A 9,158-nucleotide genomic window follows, 5' to 3' on the forward strand; every position below is an offset into this window, starting at 1 on the left:
GCACTATAAAGATTGCCACCCCACGTGTAACTTGGGGATTTGCGTCCACAAGAAGCGATTTCAAACAGTCTTCCTTAGATGTGATGGTGGACGGGATCAAGAGGAGGAGCTTAGTTCTTATTAGCTCATAAATAGGGCAGTAGAAAAAGAAATGTATGAAGTCCTCTACTTCATTCATTGTGCATGGACATAGACGCTGAGTAATAGGGGTCTTAGAGTAAATCCCCTGCAGGAAGGCCGTGGGTATAGAGTGGAAACGGGCCATGGTAAACGCTCTTCTCAAATTGGGCTCCGTCAGGTCTATCAAGTAGTTGGCAAGTGATCTTACCACTTTCACTTTAGGGAGCCACATGGAGAGGCGAGCTGTGGTGGACTGTGCCCGGTCCATGGCCTCGTCTCTAGTAAGAATCCAGGCCCGGATTTTATGTTGATCCCAAGCTGACAGCGTGTCCAGATCTGGGAGGGAGTAGCGTGCAGTAATAGTCTCCATGGCCTTGGACCATTTATTGCTATGAGAACTAGTTAAAAAGGCTTGCCTGGCTAAAAGGGAACCTGGGGCTTTGATTAATTTACAATAAAAACTAATAATTCTAATGTGGGCTCTCGCAACAATGGAGGGGAGGCCCAGTTCTGTTCTTAACTGTGCAGCAACCGAGCCCTTGGGGAGACCCAGTACCTTTCGTGCAAAGGAGTTTTGTAGAATCTCGAGCCGTTGTAGTGTTTTTAAATTCCACCCCCAGATTTCAACCCCATACAGTAGCATCGGGAGGACTTTGCTGATAAATGCTTTTCTGATTGGTGGAACCAAGTGGCCGCCTTTTGCATAGAAGAATTTCTCCAAAGCTTTGATGGTTCTACGGGCAGCCAGGATGGACATATTTAGGTGAGCTGTCCAGCTAAGCCCATACTGAAAAGTGATACCCAAATACTTGAATGCTGAACAATATTCAATAGAGTGGCCCTCAAAATTCCAAAATGGCTTCCGAGTTTTCGTGCCAAAAGTAAGAATTTTGGTTTTGGCGAAATTGATTTTGAGGGAGTTGGTATCACAATATGTCATGAGCCCTCTGAGCATGTTGTTTAAGCCCTGCTTGGTTAAAGACAGTATCACCATGTCGTCCGCGTAGAGTAATATGGGGACCTTGAGCTGTTGTAAAGAGGGGGCAGATTGGTTTAGGGCCTTCATGGTTGTAACGATGTCATTGATGTAGAAATTAAATAGAAAAGGGGCCAAGAGGCAGCCCTGTTTGACCCCTTTATTCAGAGGGAAAGAATCAGAAAGGGCTCCCAGAGGGCCAAATTTTACTCGATATATCATTGTGAATTTCCATAAGAAGGTGGAGGAGCCTCTTATCTATGTTGGTGTAACTAAGCTTCTGCCATAGCCTATCTCTAGGGATGGAGTCGAAAGCGGAGGTCAGGTCCACAAAAGCCGCGTGTAGTTTGCAGTTGAACCTGTTTAGGTATTTATCAATCAGGGTAAATAGAACAAGACATTGGCCAGATGTACTATGACCTTTACGGAATCCAGCCTGTTCTGGGTGGAATAGCTTTGTTTCTTCTGCCCACTCGATTAATTTCTCTAGCAAGAATCTAGAATAAACCTTGTATGAAATATCCAGCAGGCTGATAGGTCGATAGTTACGCGGATCTTGTGGGTCCCCTTTTTTATGTATTGGGATGACTATGCTCTGTTTCCAGTTAGATGGGATCTTAAGAGTAGCATAAATAGTGGTAAAGAGAGATGCTAAAATAGGGGCCCACCACGTCTGGTTCGATAAAAATACCTCCGGTGGTATCATATCCTCCCCCGGGGATTTATCCCCTGAAAGCATGCTGATTAGTTGTAAACATCTCTCTGGGGAAACTGGTTCCCAGGTGGGCAAGGCAGATGCTGGTAGAATAGAGACTACGTTTACTACTGGATCTGGGGCAGAATACAGCTGAGCAAAGTGAGAGTGCCAACTGGCTGCTGTGATGTTATTAACGATGAATGAGTGGGGTCTTAAACCTGCATTAATTAAGTTCCAGAATTTCTTGTCGTCACGGGTTTTAATGGCACTGACAGCGCCGTCCAGCGTTCTTTCGCAAAGAGCAATTTCTTATGTTGAAGCAGCTTCTTGTAGTATGAACGGAATTGGGCTACCTCCCTGATTTTGCTCTGGGTGCTGTCTGATTTCAAATCAGACTGAAGAGATCTAAGCCAACTTCTGCACTGTTTGCATTCTTGGTCGAACCAAGTTTGATTCTTCCAGGTTGGAATCGCATGGGGAGGTTTCGTGAGAGAAGGAAGCAAGTAGGCTAGAATTTGCTGAAAAGTTGAGAAATGATTCACATTCATTGTTAACAGCTGAGCTTTCAAGGCTAGGATCTCAGGGGAATTTAGGAGGACTTTTATGTCTTGCTCCAGATAGGTATCCCACTTCTTACGTCCGGGGGCTAAGATCAGTGGGTCCTGAAGGTGGAGTGAGTTGGGAAGCCCCAGCTGTGTGTGGAGGAAGGAGATGGCGATTGGGAGGTGGTCACTTTCGGTTCTATTAAACACATTGAAACGATATGCCTTATCATTAAGTGCCGAGGAGGACCAGATGTAGTCTATAACGCTTGCCCCTCAAAAACACTACATAAAACATTGAATTAACAAAACAAAAACAATTAAAAACACTTCCAATATTTTAAATCTTAACTTTCATTCACTTGTTTCATTGACTTCCTCACGCCTCCCTTTTTGTATTCCACTTCAATTAACTGTTTCAGCAATTCCTTTCCATCTTCATCTATTTTTTGTCCTGTAATTAATCTTAACATATTCTAACCTTGTTTTTTCCCTTTAATACATTAACAATCTATCTGTACTTAGTTCCTTATAACATTTCTGCCAAAGCCATATAACTTCATTCCACCATTTTTCTAAAGCTCATTAATTTTACAATATTTCTGTAAATAATCTTTAATTTTTTTCCAATCTTCTTCCACCGACTCTTCTCCTTGGTCTCGGATTCTGCCAGTCATTTCCGCCAATTCCATATAGTCCATCAACTTCATCTGCCATTCTTCCCGGGTGGGTAAATCTTGTGTCTTCCAATACTTCGCGATGAGTATTCTTGCTGCTGTTGTTGCATACATAAAAAATATTCTATCCTTCTTTGGCACCAATTGGCCGACCATGCCCAGGAGAAAGGCCTCTGGTTTCTTCAGAAAGGTATATTTAAATACCTTTTTCATTTCATTATAAATCATCTCCCAGAATGTCTTAATCCTTGGGCATGTCCACCAAAGGTGAAAGAATGTACCTTCAGTCTCATTACATTTCCAACATTTATTTTCGGGCAAATGATAAATTTTCGCAAGCTTGACTAGTGTCATGTACCACCTGTAAATCATTTTCATTAAATTCTCTCTTAGGGCATTACATGCCGTAAATTTCATACCTGTGGTCCATAACTGTTCCCAGTCAGCCATCATAATGTTATGTCCAACATCTTGTGCCCATTTAATCATAGCAGATTTCACCATTTCATCCTGAGTATTCCATTTCAACAGCAAATTATACATTCTTGACAAATTCTTAGTTTTGGGATCTAACAATTCTGTTTCCAATTTTGATTTTTCCACCTGGAAGCCAACTTTTTTGTCCAAATTGTATGCCTCCATTATTTGGTAATAATGAAGCCAATCTCGCACTTTGCTTTTTAATTTTTCAAAACTCTGCAATTTTACCCTGTCTCCATCTTGTTCCAAAATTTCCCAAGATTTCGGCCATTTGGCCTCCATATTGAGTTTTTTCTGTGCCTTCGCTTCCATTGGTGACAACCATCTTGGGGTTTTATTTTCTAACAAATCCTTATATCTTATCCAAACATTAAACAATGCTTTCCTAACAATATGGTTTTTGAATGCTTTATGTGCTTTTACCTTATCATACCACAAATATGCATGCCAACCAAATACATTGTTAAAACCTTCTAAATCCAGCACATCCGTGTTTTCAAGAAGCAGCCATTCTTTCAGCCAGCAAAAAGCAGCTGATTCATAGTAAAGTTTAAGGTCTGGCAGGGCAAATCCACCTCTTTCTTTAGCATCAGTTAATATCTTAAATTTTATTCTAGGCTTCTTGCCCTGCCAGAAAAATCTGGAAATGTCTCTCTGCCACTTCTTGAAACAATCCGTCTTGTCTATGATTTGCAATGTTTGAAACAAGAACATCCTTGGCAATACATTCGTTTTTATCACTGCAATTTGGCCTAACAATGATAGTTTCAAATTTGACCATATTTCTAAATAGGAGTACAACCCTCTTGAACTCAGTGGGATTTACCTCTGAGTAGACAGGTGCAGGGTCAGGCTGCAAGTCTGCATTTGCTAGTCATGGGGAGCTAAATGGAACATGAGAACTTACTGCATTTTTATTCAGCTTCCCCTCTAGTCGAGCATGCTTGGAAAATTAGCATAACTTCACAAGTGTTAACAAAAACACCTGTACATCAAAGTACTCAGAAAAATGTGCTTGCTTAACCTTCCCCCATCAACCTGACTCTGAAGAGCCTGGTAGCAGCTGTTGTTGCAACTAATTTATTAAGTAACCACGGCTTTATGGCAGTGTAGTAATAATCCTTACTGTATAATTATAATTAACACTCACCTTCAACTTTTTATAACCATTATTTAAACATAGTGTGGTTTTTATGTATTGAGTAAAATAATTTGGTTATTTCCATTATCTGTATCTAAACTCAAAAGGGGCCTTAGTATGTGTTTAAGATTTTATGAATGCATACAACTGTCCAATGCAATGAGGATTTAAGATTTCTCATTTACCTTTTATGCCAAAAAGTAAAATAGTTAGGATTAACCTTTATCTACCAAATGTGAAGAAAAACATACAAGAAGAGTGGGGCTCAAACACTGCCAGACACAGTGCATACAAAGCACTGAATATCATTTTGAAACCATGTCAGTTGTTTGAAATGATTAAGACAAAAATCAGTCAAACACAAAGCTTTGTACAAAAGTGACCCAAGTAAAAAAAGGGCACCATCAGAAAAGGCTTCTGGAGACTTTGTACATGCAATGCCAAAGCATTTTGATGCAAGATATGCTTTTGCCATTGTTTGATTTTAAGCATGTTTTACCAAGATGACTTATTCTGCCTTTGGAGTTGCATCAGGCATTCCTTATGCCTTTTTCAAACCTTTGTACTCAAAAGGCCAATTGAGCCTCACGCAGCGCGTTTCCTACAGTAGCCAACTAGATATTCCTCGGAAGGCGACAAGCAAATCATCAGACCTTCCCGTCCTGCTGCTGTGCCCCAGTGACTGCTACTCAAAAGGCCTTCGCCGTCTCACCGTGGGATTCCCCACTGCTGCCACCAAAAAGGCTTTATCACAAGGCTGTGTGCATGTGTGCAAGAGGCAGTTCAGGAGCAGAGAACCAGCTCCACCTCTGCAGCCCTGTGCTGGTTGTTGAGGCGGCGGGGGGGGGGGGGGGAGGTTACTGACTAGACCTCCAAATTTAAAATGTCAACCCTTCTCCGTTCCCCGCAGGGCGGGCAAATCTGCCCTGATGAACCAGTATGTTAACAACCGCTTCAGCAGCCGCTACAGAGCCACCATTGGAGCAGATTTCCTCAGCAAGGAAGTAAACATTGATGGACGCAAACTGACCGTGCAGGTAGGCTCAGCAGAGGCTCACTGTTGGGCAAAGATCGCCCCCTAAGCTCATCCGATGTTACCCATTAAAAAAACCCTGTGCTCCAGCCTAGGGCAATTTTAGCAACATACTCCATTTCCAGCTCCCATAATCCCTAAGCCATTGGCCATGCTGGCTGAGACTGGAGGGAGCCTTAACACCACTTGGAGGCCACAAGTTCCCCACGCCAGGTCTAAAATTATCCTATATGTGCCTTATGTAGCCAGAATGGCACCCTTCGTGCACAAGATGGAGGGAGCAGTAGCAGGGATCCAATTTCTATACAAGCACCTATTTCAGGAAAATATTTAAAGGTTTGTGTGTAAGGAAGAGAATCTAAAATGGGCAAGTGAATTGACAGTTGTGCTCAGTGACAATTGTGGTGGCAAATAAAATACAGGAAAATGGAACAGAATGTTCTAGAAAAGGGGTCCTCTGGCCCCCTCAATATGAGCACCCCAAATCTGCTATGTTTTGCTACAAGTGCCTTGTTTTAGCTTTATTGTGGCAGCCTTAAGAGAGTCAATAAGATACAGGCATTTGTGGACTAAAGCCTATCACCATGAGACAGGCCCTGGGTGGGGTGCCACGAGCATATTACAATGTGGACTCTAGCTATTTGCTAAAAATCAGTTCTTAGTTAAAGCAAACACCCTTTCCCTTCTAGAATTAATGTTAATGACAATGCTGAATTCTTATTTCCATTTCTTGTTCCCCAATTTGTACAGAAGCAATATGCACAACTAAAAAACTGAAATTTCAATATTGCTGCAGTCCCAGATATGCAGTGGCCCAACTCTCATGAACTAACACAATTCTCCCTTGGGCTGCAAGATCAACGAAACACACCTACACTTGGCCCTTCCTGTAAGGAGCTTACCATATGGCTTCCAAAGTGATCTTCTATCTATGCAAAAACTTACAAAGCTAGACCAGGTTAGCCTCAAGCTGAGCAGAATTTACACCACATGTGGTCAGATCATTCTTTGGGATCATGTTATCAATTGTTCCATGCAAAGTTTTATCAATTCATAGACAATGATGATGGCCAGTGCCATACCAACAGGGCAAAATTAAACACCATCCATTCAAAAAAGCAAAAGAAAAAAAAATCAAGAGCATGGCAGAAAAGGCACCTTTACAGCAAACACTCCTGATCGAAGTGCATGTACCAAGATAGCCCCCCACCCCACCCCAAAGATCCTTTACAATGCTAGCAGCCAATTTGGCTTGAGGAAAGGCTTCTAACCCATATAGCAAACTGGTTGTGTCCGTGTACAGTACTGCACCATGCAGACCCAAGTTCTGTGACAAAGCTGAATTCAGCAGCTTGTGGTAAGCATATTCCTGTGGTTTCTCATTTTGCACAATTGTCAGTTTCCACTAATCATAGGAAGCAACATTCAACATGACAGGGCTGCAGTCCCCATCTAATTCAGTACTTTTTCTGGCTGCTGGTTTAATCCAAGATTGCCAACTTTTATGGCAAAACAGTACATAACAGCACTCGTTTTCTGGGTGCCAGTCACAATGGACAGCTGGCACCTGAAATGTAGAAGTATGGATCATTCTTCTGCACTCCCAGCAACGTAGCTGGGGAGATGGGGTTCAAGAAAGCTGCTCCCCTTCAGCTCTCCATCTCTTTATAGCCATTTGGTATTACATACATTCTGATGTGCAGATTAGTTTGCTGTTGGCAGAATTGTGGCAGCCACTCAACCCTGGTCAAACATGGTGGAAGAATCCAGAACATCAATTGAATAAAGAAACGGGAGACTCTAGTCCACACCATCATTTGGCATGGTATCCCCTGATGCCCCCAGACAACAAAACCTATGCTTGCTAACTTTGTGAGAACCAAGATTAATGTTCACCAAGGACCCAGGGATGTCTTGAAATCAAGGTCTCACCTTCTATCCCTTCTTGCACCTAGATTTGGGACACAGCGGGTACAGAAAGGTTCCAAGCACTGGGGACTGCCCTCTACCGGGGGTCAGACTGCTGCCTTCTCGTCTTCGATGTCACATCCGTCAGCTCTTTCCAAGCCCTGGAGAAGTGGCACAAGCAGCTCCTGTTGCAGATTGAGCCAGAGGAAGAGCCCACTTTCCCCACTGCTGTCATTGGGAACAAGATGGACCTGGAGAACCGTGAGGTGGGGCAGAGGTGGACTTAGGGGAGTGCCACTGGTTCACCCACACTGGCTGCCAAGCTAAGGGGGCCCTGCAACAATAGCAAACAGTGGAAGGCGAGAGGCGCCACCCCACCCCCCAAAGTTTGGCATTGCACAGTTTACTGCTGAAATTTTAAAGCCCAAAGTCTGCCACTAGGTAGGGCTACATATGAAGCCAGGTGCAGGGCACAAGTCCACATCCTGTATGGCTCTCAGACATATTGGGTTGGAGTAGTTAGGGGTCAGAACTCTTTAGGGGTTCTGTTAGGGGGCTGTAAGAACTCTTTGCAACGACTCAAGGAGACGGGGAGTAGACAGAAAGTTCAGGGAATATTGTACCCTAATGACCAGCTTCACCAGAGGACTTTGGCATAATTGTCGAGCAGAGGTGTAGAATTTGGTATCTGGGGAAGAATTATATTATCTTAAAGATTTGCTCTCATTATGTACACTAAAAAGACCACAAGCTTTTTGATTAAGAGCTGCAGATGGAATTGGGAAGAGAGCAGAGTATGCCCAAGCCCTGTTTTTGTCCAGGTGTCTTCTGAGGAAGCAGAAATGTGGAGCAAGCTTCATGAAGCCAAATACTTTGAAACCAGCGCCAAGGAAGCCACCAACGTGCAGGAGGTGTTTGAGTGGGCCATACGGGCCGTACTAAAGAATGTAAGGAACCTCATTTTCGGCCCTGCCCTTATAAGGCCCCAGACAGACCACATACCTTTGAGATGGCTTTTATCCCTAAAAACAAAAACACCTCTCCCAGCTTTCAACTTTCTTATAAGACAAAGTCCTTCCCAACAGCCTGCATCTCATGCCCTCTGCCCATCTGCATCAACCACTTGCCCCCTCACCACTTTTCTTTTTGTTTCACCTCAGCGGAGGGTACCTGAAGAGCCACAACCGGACTCAGTTCACCTGGAGACCAGGCCACCAGAAGGGGCAGCCAGAGAGAAGTGTAGCTGCTGATCTGACCAAATACAGATGGGAAGATTCCTTCTGTCTAAGGGGGTGGGCTCTTCATGCTCTGCAATCCCGAAGGGTGAAAGTGCAACCCCACAGAACAGCCCCAAGGACATTTGGCAAGGCTGCAGCACACAGCTTCTGGAGCTGGATCCCAAGGTAGACCTTTGTTCTCTGGATGACACAGCCTAGCACTTGGGAGAGCTGGATCATATCCCCGGCTACTCTTCCCAAGCACATGGAAATAAAGCTGAATGCCAATATTGTGCTTTTCAATGGTGAAAACACTTGTGTCCCAGCCCTCCCACGAGGGTAAGAGGGCTCTTCTCCCAAAAGGTAG

The 9,158-nt window shown here is 43.6% G+C and overlaps 1 pseudogene across 1 annotated transcript in view; it reads left to right on the top strand.

The window, feature by feature from the left end:
* Positions 1-9,079, top strand: part of LOC307206023 (ras-related protein Rab-7a-like) — a 15,907-nt pseudogene extending 6,828 nt beyond the window's left edge. Inside the window, exons 3-6 of the transcript XR_013843954.1 lie at positions 5,544-5,670; positions 7,622-7,840; positions 8,396-8,521; positions 8,735-9,079. The product of XR_013843954.1 is annotated as a ras-related protein Rab-7a-like (transcript). The remainder of the gene's footprint in view (positions 1-5,543; positions 5,671-7,621; positions 7,841-8,395; positions 8,522-8,734) is intronic.
* The last annotated feature ends 79 nt before the right edge of the window (positions 9,080-9,158 follow it).

This window comes from Podarcis cretensis, assembly GCF_951804945.1.
Source record: "Podarcis cretensis genome assembly, chromosome: 17".
Taxonomy (NCBI): Eukaryota; Metazoa; Chordata; class Lepidosauria; order Squamata; family Lacertidae; genus Podarcis; species Podarcis cretensis.